Source organism: Panthera onca, chromosome A3, assembly GCF_046562875.1.
Source record: "Panthera onca isolate mPanOnc1 chromosome A3, mPanOnc1 haplotype 2, whole genome shotgun sequence".
NCBI classification, from domain to species: Eukaryota; Metazoa; Chordata; class Mammalia; order Carnivora; family Felidae; genus Panthera; species Panthera onca.
In genome coordinates, this window is record NC_138341.1 from 76,546,528 (window position 1) to 76,565,685 (window position 19,158).

The following is a 19,158-nucleotide window of genomic DNA, read 5'->3' on the forward strand; positions in this document are numbered from 1 at the left end:
CTCACCTGAGGTGAGGAAAAAGGAATAAAAGTAAAGGCAGGCATCCCAGAAAATACACATTCCCATCCATTTGGGACCCTTTCCAGGAGGTTAAACGAAATGATTTTTTTCAGTCTCGACATTCATTCATTCAATCATTCATTTGGCAAACATCCACTGAACCCTCACCACGTGCCAGTCACCAAGAATCCAGAACTAAACCCACGAAGGTTCTTGCCCCCAACAAAGGACTGACTTATTTATTTATTTATTTTTAATTTTTGTTTTAATTTATATCCAAATTAGTTAGCATATAGTGCAACAATGATTTCAGGAGTAGATTCCTTAATGCCCTTTACCCATTTAGCCCACCCCCCCCCCCCACAACCCCTCCAGTAACCCTCTGTTTGTTTTCCATATTTATGAGTCTCTTATGTTTTGTCCCTTTCCTTGTTTTTATATTATTTTTGTTTCCCTTCCCTTATGTTCTTCTGTTTTGTCTCTTAAAGCCCTCATATGAGTGAAGTCATATATTTGTCTTTCTCCGACTAATTTCGCTTAGCATAATATGCTCCAGTTCCATCCACGTAGTTGCAAATGGCGAGATTTCATTCTTTTTGATTGCTGAGTAATACTCCATTGTATATACATACCACATCTTCTTTATCCATTCATCCATCGATGGACATTTGGGCTCTTTCCATAATTTGGCTGTTGTTTATAATGCTGCTATAAACATTGGGGTGCATGTGCTCCTTCGAAACAGCACACCTGTATCCCTTGGATAAATGCCTAGTAGTTCAATTGCTGGGTCGTAGGGCCAGAAAGGACTTCTGTATCTTGATATCTAAACCCTGAATGGGATGGGAGGAAGACAGGAGCAGGCAAAAGAAGTGTCAAGAAGACCACAAGGCTTGAATATTAAGGAACCACAGACCTCAGCCCAAAGTCAGCACAAGCTTGGGTAATTCCTTGCTGGCACTCAGCAGTCCCCATACTCAGGGCAGGACCCTCTGTTTGACGGAATCTTGCAAAAAGCATAAACTCCCTGGTTTTGGGAGATCTGTAGGACCTTGCGCCTTGAGCCAGCAAGAGAGCTGGAGACATTCCTAAGCCCCACACCCAGCGCAGGCAGGTAGGAGAGGGGCATGGCTGGTGCTGCAGTGGAGTCACCATAGCCACAAGTCATGAGGTTTGGGATCCAAGGAGCCCTGACCCTGATCCTACTGTAGCTGCAGTCAGGCAGGCATTTCCAAACCGGACACCTCTTCCCCTTGCTTCTCACCAAGGCTTAGTCACACCCTCCCTGGGGAGGCCACCAGATGTCGCCGAGATCTGCTTGAGAGTGTGTGGCAGCTGGAAGCAGAGGAAGGGCTGCCCGGGCAGGGACACTTCTATCCACAAGGTAGCAGACACCTCTATCTGGAAGGTAAGCCTGCCATCTAGTGTCCAAGTCTGAGACACGCAGGGGCAAATCAGGCTCTCCTCACCCTGTTGGCCCGGCTCAGCCTGTGGAATATTCTTTGGCCACCTTCCACGAAGGCAAACCACTTTGCTTTCAAAGTGGATTTGATTTTTTAGAAAGAGCTAAAAGTCATTCTAAGCCAAACGGTTATTGATGGGAGTACAGAGAAATAATACAGATTTTCCTCTGTAGTTTGTAACCATCTAAAGGCAAGTGATTATTTTGAAGAATGTATATACTTTTGATTAGTGTCTTGAGATTAAAAGTCTTATTATTTTATTTTTATTATTAATTTTTTAATGTTTTATTTATTTTTGAGAGAGAGAGAGAGAGAGAGAGAGCGCACACAAGCAGAGGAGGGGCAAAGGGAGGGGGACAGAGGATCCTAAGCGGGCTCCAGGCTGGCACCAGTGAGCCCGACCGATGTGGGGCTCGAACTCACCAACTGCGAGATCACAACCTGAGCCGAGGTGGAATGCTCAACCAGCTGAATCACCCAGGTGCCCCCAAAAGTCTCATTATTTTAAAGTCGACAATATATACCATGGAATCCTACTAAAGTACTTTTTTATAGAGAATTTAAAATACATATCCCTACCCCACCCCACCCCCAGAAACGAGTGTTGGTGTGGCTTTTTCCATGCAGACCCATCTTTTATAAGAAGAATGGTTTCTTTGATTTATTCAGCTGCTGAGAAGGGAGTCATCCCTACAGCCTGACAGAGCCCAGTCTTCCTTCAAGTGCTGGTCCCTCAGAACTGTGTATTGAACCCAGAAATTGGGTCTTGTTTACCATGGAGCTTTCTTCAGAAGACTTCAGATCCAGGAAAGGGCTAATGGAGGGACACTAGGCAGCATTTCAGCTCTATTCTTGTTTCTCAAAGACAGTGAGGAGCTCAATGCCCAAGCCATGGCTGGCAAAGGGTCTGGAGTCTGTCTGAGAACACAGAGGGGTGTGCCCGAAACTCAGAGCATCAGAGACTCGGACATTTGGTCCCTGGGGTCGGTGAATGATAGATACTTCCCTGAAAAGCAGGAGGGTCAGAGCCTCAGACTGAGGCCGGCTGAGGCGGGAGAGGCTAAAGAAAGTCCTCCCCAAACCAGCAAACCTCCTGAACAGTCCTGAGCTCTCTGTGTCTTGGAAAAGGTCCCTTCTGCAACACTTAGAGCCCTCTTTTCCAGAAGCAAAAGGTAGACCCCTCTCCTAGGATACTTGTTAACTTCAACATTATCTGAGTACAAAGGGTCACTTCAGTTGTAATGAGCCTGGGATTTTAGCTGGGCCATTAGGTGGTGAGGAGGGTGAACTAATCTTTTTTAATATGGAACAAGGTCAGGAAAAGAGGGCCCTCACTTGGCCCTGAGTGCCTGGCAACTCTGTTATTCCCTTGCTCAGCAGTATTCTGGAGCTGGAAGAGTCCCAGCTCATAAATACAGAAAAAATTTTAAAAGTTTTCAAAAATCACTAACACTCCAAGTGAAATAATGGACCTAGGTAACAACCACCAGCGAATGCTAAAATCAGCAGGCGAAAGGTTAATGGGGAACTCTGTGGGCCGACACTACCTAAACCTACGGATCAAGAAACATCCAGCGTTAAAAGTGATACATGCCTCACAGTAACAGCATCACCCTATGAAGTGTTGGTGCCTAAAAATATTGATCTTGAATCTAATTGAGGCCTTAAATATAACTACAGTTTACAGGGAATATGGAGGATAGAGGAACATGTTACCTAACTCCACAAGAATACAATCAAATACAAGGGGCACCTGGGTGGCTCAGTTGGTTAAGTGTCCGACTTCGGCTCAGGTCATGTTCTCATGGTTCATGGGTTCGAGACCCACATTAGGCTCTGTGCTGCCAGCTCAGAGCCTGGAGCCTGCTTCAGATTCTGTGTGTCTCTCTCTTCCCCTCCCCAACTCACACAGTCTCCTTCTCAAAAATATACATTAAAAAGAATTAAAAGAAGAAAAGGAAACAATCAAATACAGAACACAAGACATTATACAGAACAAATGATCTGGTTCCTCTTCAAATCAATGGCCAGGGTGGACTGCCTCAGAATAAAAGAGACCAAGAGACACAACCATAATGCAATATGTGGATTTTGAAAAAGCCAACTGTAAACATGATGTCTGAAACAATCAAGAAATCTGAATATGAATTGGGTTTAGATGATATTGAGGAATTACTGTTAATTTGGTTAGGTAAATAATGACATGGTGGGGTGTAAAAAAGTCTTATCAACTAGAGATAAGTTGAAATGTTTCAGGTGAAATGACAAGATATCTAATATTTGTTTAAAATACACGAGCAGGGGGTGCCTGCGTGTTCAACTCTTGATTTCGGCTCAGATCATGATCCCAGGGTTGTGGGATCAAGCCCTGCATCAGGCTCTGTGCTGAGCATGGAGTCTGCTTAAGATTCTCTCTCTCCCTCTCCCTGGCCCTCTCCCCTGTTGGAGCTCTCTCTTTCTCAGTAAAATAAAATAAAATAAAATAAATAAAATAAAATAAAATAAAATAAAATAAAATAAAATAAAATAAAAATAAATAAATAAAAATAAAGTACACTAGCAGGAAAAAAAGGGAAAGACAAATGAAATAAGGTTGGCAAAATGCTGACAACTATTGAAGTTGAGTGATGGATACAGGAAGGTCCTTTTATTCTAATTTTGAGTATGTTTTGAAATCACCATGATAAACACACACACACACACACACGCACATGCACGCACGCACTGTGGTGCCCTTGACTCCCATGCAGATCTCAGTTTGTATCATATTATGTAAAACTCAGCCTCAGTCTGGGGTTTGGGGAGAACAGGTAGACTCACGTGGAAGAGGCAAAAAACGCCCCTGGGCAGGTTTGGAAGACTGTTCCTTCAATCATTCTGGATTTGAAAAGACAACTGAAAACAGCAAGATAGCACAATAGACCTATTAGAATGGCCAAAATCCAGAACACTGACAACACAATGTGCAAAATCCTACAGCTACTCTGTATGATAATACAATGGTGGATACACGTTATTACACATTTGCCCAAATCTACAGAATGTATAAAACCAAGAATGAACCCTCAAATGTAAACTATGGACTTTGAGTGATAATGATGTATCAATGTAGACTCATCAGTTGTGTACCACTCTAGTTGGGGAGGCTGACATTGGGGAAGGCTATGCACCTGTGAAGGCAGGAGGTGTATGGGAAATCTCTGTATCTTCCTATCGATTTTGTTGCAAACCTAAAAACAGATCTAAAAAATAAAGCCTATTTAAAAGAAGACAGGTGTACAAGGCTGGCTCAGTCAGTAGAGAATGCCACTCTTGATCTCAGGGTCATGAGTTCAAGCCCAACATTGGGCTCCATGCTGGGTGTGGAGCTTACTTAAAATAAATAAATAAATAAAAAACAAAAAAGCTACTCTACAGTCTACAGTCTCCAAAATGGACAGAATGGGACAAAATGGACTTTTAGGCGAGAAGAATCTAAAAGGCTACTTATTGGCAGTACTGGGAACTGCTACTAACTAAACCAAAATAACCTGCATCTCTCACACACACATGTGAAAGACACCTTCAAGGCACACATCGACAAGTCAGAACACAGAGGAGCAGACAAATATGTGTGCTGACACATCCAGGAAGGTACACACAGACTACACACAGGTAAACTGACCCCAGCACAGACACCCATATGTACAAATGTCCAACTACCCACAGGGCATGAGTATACACCTGCTTCACAGACACTGCTGAAATATGAATCCAGAGACAAACAAATGAATTTAGTAGTACTGAACATTAACACGTGGCCATACAGAGGAAGAAGGTTTGGCAAATGAAAACAAAACTCTCAAACATCCATCCTAGTAGTACTGGAACATCTCGATTAACCCGAGGGCAAGTAAATGTCCATAGTAAAAAGACAACATTTGACCTTGTTGTTCTTAATTCTCATGACACACATTCCCTCTAGGAAACTTCATCTAAACTAAAGCCTCATTCAGTGCGTAGATACCAACCACTCTCAATTCTCAGTCACTAGTTCCTGCTCTTTCCTAAGATGCAGACATGTATTTTCAACTGCTTATTGAACATTTCCTCTAGGAGGCTGCATTGTAGTTAAGGTACAGACTAAGCTTCTTTCTCTCTCATGTAACAATTCGGAGGTAGTTGGCCCAGGGCAAGTTACATGGCACTGGCATCTTCAACATTTCCACCTCTGAGCCCAAGGTGGCTTCTCCAGTGCTGGTTATCTTTTCTGCCAAAGGAGAAAAGAGGCAGGAGAGTTCACACCCGATCCTTCTAAGAGCAAGCAAGACACATATCACTTCTTCTCACATCCCATAGGCTGAAGCCTGGTCACATGGCTACTTTCTCCAAGGGAAGCTGGGAAGTAAAATCTTTAGCTGAGCGCCTATGTGCCACCTACCACTACCCCTACAAAAGGGCAGAAAGGTACTGGGGGACAATTGGAACTCAGTTATCTCTCAGATACCTCAAACTCAATATAAATAAGTGTAACCTCATCATGTTCTTTGTCTCTGTTCCCAACTGTGAGTCCTTCAATTCCCAGCTTAACAAATGACCTACCACTTACCCAGCCCCCCAAGTAGGTTTTCTGGATATTGAATTAAATATTAAATACTGAATTTGTATTTTAGATAAATAATCATATTTTAGTATCAATATGTCCCATATATTGTATATATTTTTATTTGTTAAATCTAACAACCCTACACCTAAGCCAGAATCCTTGGAGTGATTCTGAATTCCTCCCTCCTTTTCCATTTTCAATTGCCTTCTGAGTCCTGCTGATTCTTTTCTATAATAGTTCTCATTCTGTCCCCTCTTCTCCATCTCCACTGTGACTTCTTTGGTTTGGGCCATCACCTTCTCTCTCAAAGACTCTTGTCAATTGCCTCCCACTTGGCCTTCCTGTTTCCAGCCTTGCCCCTTCTAATTCATGCTATGCACAACAGGTAAACTGGTCTTTCTTTTTATTATTATTATTTTTTGAGAGACAGAGAGAGACAGCATGTGCATGTGTGCACAAGTGGGAGAAGAGCAGAGGGGGAGGGAGAGAGAGACAAAGAGAAAGAGAATCTTAAGCAGGCTCCATGCTTAGCGTGGAGCCCAAAGTGGGGCTCAATCCCACAACCCTGGGATCATGACCTGAGCTGAAATCAAGAACTGGACACTCAACTGACTGAGCCACCCATGTGCCCCTAAACTGGTTTTTCTAAAATGCAAACCTGACCACATCAGTCCTCTGCTTAAAATCCTTCTATTGCTCTCCATGGCTTTCAGGATAAACTTCAGACTGATTGGCTAGGCTGACAAAGCCCTTAATCATTTGATTTCCTTTTCTCCCTCCGTCTGCCCATTGCCCTCAGGCTCTAACCCATCACGCATGCCCCAGCCACATCAAGCTTCTGGGAGTCCTATATGGGAGTCCTATAAGGGTGCTCATTCCTACCATAATCCCCATATGCACCTTACTCTTTTTCCTTTGCTTGACCAAATCCTAGTCATTATTAAAACCCAGGTTAAATGTCACTTTCTCCTGGAAGACTTCCTAACTTATTATTTTAGGCATATATTTTTGCTTCCATTGCCCTTGACACACTGTATTGCAATAGTCGACTTGTCTGTGTGTTTCCCCAAGCACGTTTTACATTTTCCTTCAGAGCAAGGACTATGTCTTATTTATCTTTATACATTCAGCAATTTTCATTCATACATTCTTTATACATTCAGCGATTCCATACAGGAATTGGCACTGGTAAACAATTAATAAATGTTTATTGGATGAATCATGGTTCTCTGGCTTAAAATGTTCCTATTCTCATCCCTGGCTGGACCAGCATGTCTTCAGTTGGACATTTCTCTTCATTCCACATGTGGACCTTTCTGCGCCAGTCTTAAGCCTATTATATCTTTACTCTCATAGAAACTATGAGCTCTGATTTCCATGGCTCAACCATGATGAAAAAGCTTTGTGTCCACTCCATTACGCTCCTACCTAATGGATGTTAGAATGAAGAAATGACACCTTACCGAATGAGGCCCTAGCCAGTTCCCCTCCTGAGCTGAGTTTCAGATCATGATTCTAGCTGACACTGGGCAGCTGTTAGATGAGAGTTTCTCGTCTGCCCTCCCAACCCCCACAATTTGCCCCCAGCCCTTCCTCATCCCCTGGGGAATAACTTCTCCTTTTTTTTTGTTTTGGGCCACAGCAGTGTTTAGCGGGAGCAGGCAGCCGTGCCTTGTTTGCACTGTGATCTAACACCAGCTGACAGGTGGGTTTCGGGGTGTCTCTGGGGCCGTGGCCTGTTTAGTGGATTTACCACTCTAAACTCAATTACAGGAGACTTTCACGCTCCACAGGCAATTCCAGTCCCTTTTTGATAAAAACTCTGGTGAGTAAATAAGTCATGATGGTGATAGGGGCCTGCCATTTAATATTCATTGAAGTACACATGTTTGGAAATTGGAAGCAGAGTTTAATCCATTTTCATATTTATATCAACATGCAGCCTTAAAAAGGATCCCTCCTTTTTTTCCACCAATCTTGTCAATTTCTCCTTTGGAAAGATAAAGGTAAACTGGATATAAACTTTATTTTTAAAAAGTTAGAAATATGTGAAGTTATAATTACTCAAGTGTGAGCTTCAGATCTGTTCATTTTCACCTCAAAACTAATTCTTGCATTTCATTTGAGCTCCTGGGAGAGGCAGGTAACAGATAAACCAAAGTCACTGCTGTTTCTGGTGGCTAGATTTGGGGATTTGACTTTGCTATGGGAGCTCAGTGAAAAGAAGAGGTTGGGAACATGGTGATCTCAGCCCCAAGATCTTACAAGTTCAGGGAAGGTTTCACAGCCATTCCAAGTAGTGTAAAAGCACCCCTTTTAAAATAAAGGCAAGGCTCACAAAATAACCAGTGTTCATGCTCACCAACAGAAGTTACAGGATTGTTCATTGAGGGAGACCTGAAACCTGGGGAGAAAGAGTTAACACAGTGAAGGAGTGTTGTCTCCCAACTCTACCTTGTTTTTTTTAATGCGGATGAATGTTTAAGTATGGTGCTGTGGTCAAAGGCATCTCTTTTAATAATGCAACACACAGCTTCCTGAGGGGACAGCAGTTGATTTGGAAACTGAATATGGTGCACTCTAAATTCTCCTCCCCAAGGAAGGCTGACTAACTGATAAGTGCCACGAGCTAGCATGGGGACTCATTCTGTCAAATCAACTTGCTGGAAAAGCCCCATGCGGAATCTTCTCCAGTCTCCGGGAGCTAATGTGAGCAGACACTTGTGACATTAGACAGTGCAGCAGGCCTGGCATGAAGGAAAAGTTCACCATTCACCAACAAGGTGGTCTTTATATGACAAGGATAAAGAAATCAGTGCAAATTTGTTAATGTAACAACTTGGAAAAGTATGCTTTAAAAAAAAAAAAGCCACTCTATAGGGAGAGAGGATCAAAAGAAAGAAAGGCAACAACAGTACTTGGAGGCTTTCTTGGGGCTTTTTGTACTTTTTGGGCCATAGGCTTTTCTCCTGGTCCTTTTTCTATACTGGGGAATCTTCAGTTAAGCGAGGGAGTCCCACCGCACAAGCCACTCTCCACCTAAAACTGAAAACTGAATAAAATAAAAGTAAGGAAAGCAAAAGCAACGGAGACAAAAGAAAAGAAAATGCTTGTGCCTTTGCCTTACTGGGGTAAATACCGTGTCTCCTATTTCAGATGGGTGATCACCTGACTGTCTCTAAGGGAGAAATCTCATCTGTCTGATCTCGGTGCGTTAGTGCTGAAGGAAAACGGAAGCGACTGTTCTCTGGGAAGAGACATGGTGATTAGATGTTACCTCTGTGTCTGACACAAAATATAAGTAGACGTCTATAATGGGATCAAGTATTTTAAGAATCGAACAGCACTGCAGGAAAAAAATGTAGTTATTAATATCAGATAGACAAATTTGATTGTGTTGAGTGTCTGATTCAAAGAGGTGGTTCTGTCAGGTTTTTTCCCCCTTGGTGGGGTCAATTTAATTTTAAAAAGGCAACTTAGGGGCACCTGGGTAGCTCAGTTGGTTGTGTCGGGCTCTTGAGTTTGGCCCAGGTCATGATCTTGCGGTTTCCCGGGTGCGAGCCCCACGTCAGGCTGTCTCGCACACTGTTTCTCTGCCTTCCCCACTTGCGCTCTCTGTCGCTCTCAAAATGAATAAATAAACGTTAACAAAAAAAGGCAGTTTAGTATAGCATACTTCTTTCATATGTAAATTAGAAAAAAAAAAGTCATAACTTTGAGTATGGTGAGCTGAATCAGCTCTTTCATGGCAGCTGTGACAGCATGGGCTGTGGAGAGAGGTACCCTGCGTTGAGATCCTGGCTCTGCCACTTACTAGTCTGTGATCTTGGAAAGTTGTTTAATAAAAACATTTGCCTCATAAGATCATCCTAAAAATACCTGCATCATAAGAGCCTTATCACGAGTGAATACATGTGAGGTTCTGAGTTCAGTGTCTGGACTATATAAGGGCACCATACATTTGGCCCTGATTATTATTTCAATGAACCTAAACGGGTTTCCATAGGCCCTTAATGACCTTAACTACAAGAAAAGTTTCTGCGGTCAAGTAAATTTAGGAGCCAGCTTTAACAGAACTAAACAATTTTTTTTTAATGTTTATTTATTTACTTTGAGAGAGAGAGGGATAGAGAGTGAACAAGGGAGGGTCAGAGAGAGAGGAGGAGAGAATCACAAGCAGGCTTCGCACCATCTGCACAAAGCCCGATGTGGAGCTCAAACTCACGAACTGTGAGATCATGACCAAAAGCCAAAACCAAGAGTCAGATGCTTAACCAACTGAGCCAACCAGTGCCCCAGAATTTTTTTAACCATGGTATTTTTCAGTGTCTTTGTTACGTAAGCATGCATGATGAACACCTAAGGAAGAATTTGCTTTCTTTTTTTTTTTTTTAATTTTTTTTAACGTTTATTTTTGAGAGAAGAGAGACAGAGCATGAGTGGGAGAGGGGCAGAGAGAAAGGGAGACAGAACCCAAAGCAGGCTCCAGGTTCTGAGCTGTTAGCACAGAGCCCAATGCAGGGCTTGAGCTCACAAACTGCGAGACCATGACCTGAGCCAAAGTCCAATGCTCAACCAATTGAGCCACCTAGGTGCCCCAAGAATTTATTTTCTAATATTTGATCTTATAAACCCTTTGTACAGCCAATGCTGTTCTTCAAGTGAAGGAACAACAGTATTCCCAACCTCTGGTTCAGGAGTTAAAGACATTTTTGAGTCATGATGCCTGAACCACTAAGGCAATAATTTATTAAAAAAAATTTTTTTTAATGTCTATTTATTTTTGAGAGAAAGAGAGACAGAGCATAAGTGGGGAAGGGGCAGACAGAGAAAGAGAAAGAGAACCCAAAGCAGGCTCCAGGCTCCGAGCTGTCAGCACAGAGCCCAACGCGGGGCTCAAACCCACGAACCGCAAGATCATGACTTAAGCCAAAGTCGGATGCTCAACTGACTGAGCCACCCACGTGCCCCAATAATTTATTTTTTTAATCTTTTTTTTTCCCTAAGTAAGCTATGCCCAATGTGGGGCTTGAACTCACAATCCGGATAGCAAGAGTTGCATGCTTTACTGACTGAGCCAGCCAGGCACCCTCTAAGGGAGTAATTTAAAGCATGATAACTGGTTACCATATAGACTTCAAAGGTCTCATAACACTCCCTTTACTATTTTTTTTTGACATTTTTATTTATTTTTGAGAGACGGGGGGAGAGAGAGAGAGAGAGAGAGAGAGAGAGAGAGAGAGAGAGAGAGAGAATGAGCAGAGGAGGAGCAGAGAGAGAGGGAGACACAGAATCACAGAATCCAAAGCAGGCTCCAGGCTCTGAGCTGTCAGCATAGAGCCTGACACTAGGCTAGAACTCACGAAAACACGAGATCATGACCTGAGCCTAAGTCAGATGCTTAACCGACTAAGCCACCCAGGCATCTCAAAACACTTCCTTTTTAAAATAGCATTTTGTAAAGTGGGATTGGCAGGAGGCAGAATAGTGCACAGTTAAAACCCAGACACTGGAGTTGGACAGACCCAAGTTCAAATCTGTCAGGCAAGTTATTTCCTGTCTCTAAGTGGTCAGTATCCTCAGCTGTGACATGGGGATAGTAGGGATGTTTACCTCCTAGGCCTGCTATACTAATTAAATAAGGTAATGCCTGGCTCTGTCAGCTATTGTTGAGATAGATATATCCTAACAGAGGGACTAATATTTGCCAACAGGCAAAGAATTGGTCATTTTGTGCTCAACTGCTCCCCTCATTCAGAGGCCTGGATACCTCTAGGTTGCAGTAGAAGAAGCACTAGAATAGGAATCAACATCTGTGGGTTTGGAGGCATCCTTTGTGTTTAACTGAGGAATTAGCTGATGAACACATAGGACGTATTTACCAAGATTACCACACCCCTGTGCCCAGTTTTCTTGTCTATGAAAAACAAAAACAGCAGCACACGTTTCCTGCTTGTCTCAGGGTGATTGTGAGACCCAGAGATGTTCAGGTACATATGATTTTATTAAAATAGAAAGACCTGTTGCTTTTTTAGACATAACGCTATTGAAAACTTACTATAGTCCACGTAGTGTATTAGGTCTTATATATTAGGCCTTATTTTAATCCTCACTATGAGGTGGATATTATTACACCTATTTTAGGAATGAGGAAACTGAGAGGCTAGATATTGCTAATTTCCCCCCAAGTTCTCACAGCTAATAAGAGAACCAAGAATCAACTCTAGATCTGTCTGACTCCAAAGGTCCTAGAACCACTGCGCTTTAAAAGAAAAAAACCATTAAAATACATTTTAAGTTCAAAATTAGTATTGGCCACATACAATTTCTCCACCAGCTTCTACAGACATCTTATTGGTACTGTAAATATCCTTAACTTGGACAGTAGCCACCAGTTAAAGGAATGAAGATGAAGCATTGTGTAGAAAACAGAATGACCAACACAGGATCCAGCCTCTTAACTGGTTGATGATTTATGGATACCGGGTGGTTGGTTAACTTTCCCTGGGACTTATGCATTTGCTGTGATTATTATTATGACTAGTGTATGTTTGAGGGCACCCACTCAGAGAAAGTCGTAACCTGTTGGTGACAGATCTCTACCTCCTGAGAGTTCCTGGATGGCAAACTGATGTGTACAGCAAGCGGCTTCACATACTGAAGTAGAGCAAGGTCTGTCAGGGAGGGAAAATCCATATTAATGATATGCTATAAAACACTTTTTGTTAGTTACATATATTCCTTTACTTTCATTTCCCAAGAATAGCTCAGCTGTCAAAGCATTTCCAAGATTTCCATAGATTCGGCAAATACTGTGCGATCGAATTATTGCTCTGAGAGAAGCTGCAATTAAAACACATTAATCATTGTAACAAAGGATCCTTATTGAGGCTGACAAAGATGGTGAAATCTGATGAATAATTAGTCTGGTTAATCTTTTAAAAGTGAATTAAACTGCTAACAAGTTAAATCACTGTGATTTTCAAAATAAGCCTCCAGGGTGAGCAGAAAATGGGAATATTATCTTCATTTTTAAAAGATATTTTTCCCCTCTTTCTTATCTCTCGGCTTGCACTGGAGGCCTTGGGTTACAACAGTGGGGTCCTGAGGAGCAGCTGGGGAGAACATGGCTGGTCAAGGTGTGAGGGCATGTTTTTCTCTATCCTCCCAGTGATTTCTTAATATACCTAAGGTGAACAGTGGATAGAAGAAGAACCATGGATGACCTTTAAATCTGGTCCAGAACTAACATGGCACCTGCTCACCAGCCATTCTCAATGACCTGAAGTGGATCCGTCACTCAGTTCTGATTTCATCCCCACTGTAAGCCAACCAGCCATGACAATGGGTGATTCTATAATTTCCTCTTTTGCCCTTCTCTCCAGTCAGAGGGCTTATTCTTCCAGACAACACCTCTTCTCTTTGCATTTCAATTACTCTGGAAGGTTTGTCATGCTCTGAAATAGACAGAGATGGGCAGATACAAACTGGAAAGTCATAAGAAATGGACAGAAGGGGATAATAATCATTTGGGCTAAAGTCTTGACTTTGGCTGAATCTCCACAATTTGGGGAGTTTTAGGGAATGCTATAATGTGTTGCCCAGACCCCCTTCAGGAAGGAAGGACTTACTCCCCCAGCTGCTGGGAGAGCTACTAGAATTTGGCCTTCAGCTGTTAGCCTCAAAAACTGCCCCTCCTCAACAAGGCCACACTTCCTTACAGGGCTGGCTGCCATCCAATTTCTGATCAGTGTTGGGGTACAAAGACTGGCCCAATCTGGGAGAAGTGAAGGTCATCCTGGTGTCAGAGTTCCCTACAGGGTTGGCTAACACCTTTGTTGGGATAGCATCACAGTCCAATTTCTCTCTTACCCAATCTTCATTTCTTCTCCTCTCATAGGTATCAGACCCAAGAGCACCCCCTAATAAATAAACTGACTGCTAAAACCCACCTTGGAATCTGCTTCCTGGTGGCCCCAACCTATGACACATGTAAGGAAGAGGTCTCTAATGACTATTGATCCTATAAGAGCAGATGGGAAAAGAGGATCAGCAAAGCTCCCAGCTCAAGGGAGGTGGAGAAACTACTACTTCCTGGCTCCATATCGCTCCTACAGCAAGTGTATTCCTGCCAGCAGATGCCCCACAAGATAGCAAGGATCACCTAAAGAAGAGAAGGATAATTGCTGTCACAGATGAAAGGCTTATAGCTTTAGAAAGCAGATGGATCTTAAGCAAATTCTTTATTTCAGGCTAGCTACTTGTCTGTGATTGTTTCCTCATTTGCAAAGTGGGAAGGTACAATTAGTCTCACAAGCTTATTGGTTACATGAGATGATGAAGGCCAGCTGCCCTACCCCAACTCCCCTCAAAGGTTTATTTCTCTTCTACATTCTCCATCTTCCTCATCTTGTTTTTCAGATTCCAGGAAAATCACTGCTTTCCTTTTTTGCTGCTTGATTTCATCTACCCGGGGTTGGGGTGCTTGGGGATTCCATTTCAGATTGATGGTGTTTGGGAGGGTGCTTAGCCACCCATCTTCTGTCCATCATGTCCATAGTTACATGTCTATACATGTTAGTCCCAGTAGGGGTCAGGGACACCACACAGTAACTCCCTGGGGACTGATGACCTTTCCTACTTGGAGGATACAGAAGGACAAGTCAACAGTACTGAAGTGTGTTTGTTTTCAGCTTAAATCTGGTTCTCGGTTTCATGTGTGGTGGCCATTTCTCCCCCACTAAACTGTAAGTTCTGTGAAGGCAGGTCACATGCCACCTCTTGTAACCCAGAGGATTTAGCTTGGAGGGAGTGGGTTTTTTTGCCAGATTACTTGGGGTCTTGACAAACAAACTGCTCAGAGAATAAGCAATATCCATAAAAACTAATATGTTCTGGGATCTTCCCAATCACTCTTTGGCAATTTCCAAGACATTTTAATTACTCTTTACTCTCCTGGTGATGCCTTTGCCTCAGGTCATTGTGAGAGAAAGCCAAGTTTAAATGTTCTTGCCATGAATCTGACCCGTCTCTATCTTAGGCTTGAACCTAGAGAATCTTAACAAGCATCAAGGTAAAGTTTGGGAAGCAAGCTAAAACTGGAACTCAGGGGAAAGTGAAGCAGAATTGAGGTCATTTGGCCCAGGATAAGGGAAGTTCTGTTCACTCCCTTCCAATGCAAAAAGTCTATTATGAGGAAAGTGTTCTTTAACTTTCCATAGGAACAAACAAGATTGAAACAGGAAGGACTTTGCTAGGATTACCGATACTGAACATTGAAATCTTTAGGGAGATTAAGTCAAACTTGTGTGTATGTGTGTGTGTGTGTGTGTTCTATTTTTTATTTTCAGGATTGCTTTTTAAATATTATTTTGTTTTATAGCTGTGTAACACTTAGATGGCTTCAAAGCAAATCCAGAGAACAATGTATATTTAGAGAATTCTTTTTTTTTTTTTTTTAATTTTTATTTGTTTTTGAGAGAGAGAGACAGAGTGTGAGTGGGGGAGGAGCAGAGAGACGGAGACACAGAATCCAAAGCAGGGTCTAGGCTCTGAGCTGTCAGCACAGAGCCCGATGCGGGGCTCGAACCCACAAGCCATGAGATCATGACCTGAGCCGAAGTCCAATGCTCAACCAACTGAGCCACCCAGGCGCCCCTAGAGAATTCTAATTATCTCTAATCCTCCTACTCTAGTCCCTCCCCCTCTCACAGGAAGTATTTGTATGTTTTTACTCTGTTTTGGCCCATATTCCTTCAAAAAAAATCTCTTTATTCCTTTTTACTATTTCTCTTCAGTCATTTGTCTATTGTGTTTATTCTCTTTTTTAAGTTTTTATTTATTTATTTTGAGAGAGAGAGTGAACAGGGAAGAGGCAGTGACAGATGAAGAGAAAGGATCCCAGGCAGGTTCCATGCTGTCAGCACAGAGCCCGACTTGGGGCTTGATCCCATGAATGATGAGATCATTACCAGAACAGAAACCAAGAGTCAGATGTTCAACTGACTGAGTTACCCAGGTGCCCCTGTGCTTATTCTCTTTTGAGATTTCCTAATTTAGTCTTCATTTCTGAAATAAATCTTTCCCTTTATTTCGAATTCTTTCTGGGCCTATCACTTCATTTCCGAATTTTTCTCATTTGAAGTTCCCATTCTTTTATCTCTTCTATCATTTTCTCAGTTTTTTTAATCTTCTTTGAAATATTAGGATATACTTTTCATGTGTCTCATGAGCATATTTTTCTAAGTAGTTTTAATTTGGGAGCAAAAATGTTTCCTTGACACCCTAGCTTCAGTGACCTACGTCTTCACTCCTCTCTGTATGCCTCCACCCATCACCAGCCTTAGGAAATGATTCTCAGAATTCCACCCCTCTCCTCTCCTTCAGGATCTTGCACCACCAACTGCCGTCTCTTCTCTTTTTCTGTACTTTTTTTTTTTACTTAAAAAAAAATGTTTATTTACTTTTGAGAGAGAGAGAAGAAAGTGAGCTTGTGAGGGGCAGAAAGACGGAGACACAGAATTCGAAGCAGGCTCCAGGCTCTGAGCTGTCAGTACAGAGCTAGATGTGGGGCTCGAACTCACAAACTGCCAGATTGTGACCTGAGCCGAAGCCGGATGACTGACTGACTGAGCCACCCAGGCACCTCTCTTTTTCTCTACTTTTAACCTTTCTCTCCTGGAACTTTTCCTTCAGCGTATAATCATATTTGTATCTACCTATCTTTAAAAACTAAGACAAACTGCTCCTTTTCCATTTTATATTCTCTTTAGCCACCTTCTTCTCTAATTCTTTTTTCTTTCTTTTTTTTTTAAACTTTCTTTCTTTCTTTCTTTCTTTCTTTCTTTCTTTCTTTCAATGTTTATCTTTGAGAGAGACAGACAGAATGTGAGCAGGAGAGGGGCAGAGAGAGAAGGAGACACAGAATTTGAAGCAGGCTCCAGGCTCTGAGCCATCAGCACAGACACTGAGGTGGGCTCAAACCCACCAACCGCGAGATCATGACCTGAGCTAAACTCGGATACTCAACGGACTGAGCCACCCAGGCGCCCCTTCTCTAATTCTTTTCTTAGCCAACCTTTTGTGAGGTCCATCGGCATTAATTCATTTCCCATTCCCTCCCCAACCCATGCTGTCTCTCAACTCACGCCATCTAGCCCGGGGCTATATACCTCTGCTGAAACTGTTGTGAAGGTCTCCACTGTCTTCCTTGCTGCTAAATCCAATGACCATTTTTCAGTTTTTATCTTATGTGACTTCTTTCTACTCTTGGACACCACTGGCCAGTTCCTCTTTCTTGAAGTGCTCTCTTTTGCTAGTTCCCTTTCTCTGGTTTCTCCTTCTTTAGCCAACCACATAAATTTGCTTTTCTGGGGGGTCCTTGGCCGTTGTCTCTTCCTATTTTGCCCACTCTCCCTGGGTTATCTCATTCACCCCTCAATTTCCACTACTACTCAAATGCTAATAATTTCCTATATACTTATTTATTTACTCACACTCCACTCTATTTGAAAATGAACCTAAGATATGTCACTAAAATATCCATTGAAAAAATTAACAGAAAATCTAGGCAAAAGGGCATGGGACAGGGGAAGGAAGTAGAACACAAAATTTGGCTCTAAGATTTCTTGCAGTCGATGCAAAAAGGAAAACAGAATAATGCATATGTTTCACTGTGTTCCTGAAATAAAAGTAAACACTTTGCTCCATAGAAGCACAACATGTATGGTTCTGAGATAGAAGCATTTTGTCCTATGGGTCCTCATAAGGGGGACACTGCACTATATTATGGAGCATCGCACAGTGTATCAGTGAATACAACAATGTTTTTCCACAGGTTGTTTTTTAAAAAAAATAATGCCTCTCAATATTGATGAGTTAGAATTAGGGCTCTGCACTGACAGCTGCGAGTTCAATGTGGGGCTCGAACTCATGAGACCATGACCTGAGCTGAAGTTGGACGCTCAACCGACAGAGCCACCCAGGCACCCCGAATCAGATTTTTTAAAATTTTTATTTATTTTTTTTAATTTTTTTTAATGTTTATTTATTTTTGAGACAGAGAGAGACAGAGTATGAACGGGGGAGGGTCAGAAAGAGGGAGACACAGAATCTGAAACAGGCTCCAGGCTCTGAGCTGCCAGCACAGAGCCCGACGCGGGGCTCAAACTCACGGACCGCGAGATCATGACCTGAGCCGAAGTCGGCTGCTTAACCGACTGAGCCACCCAGGTGCCCCCAGATTTTTTTTTAAGTAAACATAGGGAGGGCCAAAACAGTGTAGTCCAGGTACTCTGGTTTGTGACAATACTTTTCAAACTCTCTTTAACAGCAGGCTTCACTAGAAATGAAGTCTCAGGGTGCCTGGCTGGCTCCCTGGTAGAGCAAGCGACTCTTGATCTTGGGGTTGTGAGTTTGAGCCCCACGTTGCATGTAGAGATTGCTTACAAATAAAATCTAGTAACAAGCAGCAGTGAATGTAAGGTTATATTCCCAAACATGTACAAGTATTCTAAGTTGGTATTTAAGGGCAGACCCAGATGATGACATGATTGGCCAAGTTGAAGGTGGGATCAGCATCCTCTTAAGCAGGTGCTCTCAAACTTAAACTGGCATCAGAGTCACCTGGAGTCTTCTTAAAACATAGATTGCCAGAATTTCTGATTTAGTGGGCCTGGGAAGGAGCCTGAGAATCTGTACATCTCATAAATTCCCAGGTAATTCTATTGCTGTCAGTCTGGGGACCACATGCCGAGAAACACTGCTTTTAAGGAAATTTAAAGTAACCTAAGGTGGCTACCTCACCTATCCAGACAGAGCATCCATTTGCAGGTCTATAATACTACTCAAAACATAATTTTGAATTATAACATGACCCAGACGTATGCAACAATCAAGGCATTCAAGTGATGTGATTTAAAATGGCAACAACAGGGGCACCTGGGTGGCTCAGTCGGTTAAGTGTCTGACTTCGGCTCAGGTCATGATCTCACAGTTTGTGAGTTCGAGCTCCACATCGGGCTCTGTGCTGACAGCCTGGAGCCTGCTTCACATTCTGTGTCTCCCTCTCTCTCTGCCCCTTCCCTGCTCATGCTCTGTCTCTCTCTGTCT

At 42.6% G+C, this 19,158-nt stretch overlaps 1 long non-coding RNA gene across 1 annotated transcript; it reads right to left on the reverse strand.

The window, feature by feature from the left end:
* Positions 1–512: 512 nt before the first annotated feature.
* Positions 513–17,823, reverse strand: LOC132662109 (uncharacterized). Its single transcript, XR_009602518.3, has 3 exons — positions 17,220–17,823; positions 12,652–12,722; positions 513–833 (listed from the first exon to the last, which is right to left on the reverse strand). It is a non-coding gene; the product is annotated as an uncharacterized LOC132662109 (long non-coding RNA).
* Positions 17,824–19,158: the final 1,335 nt, after the last annotated feature.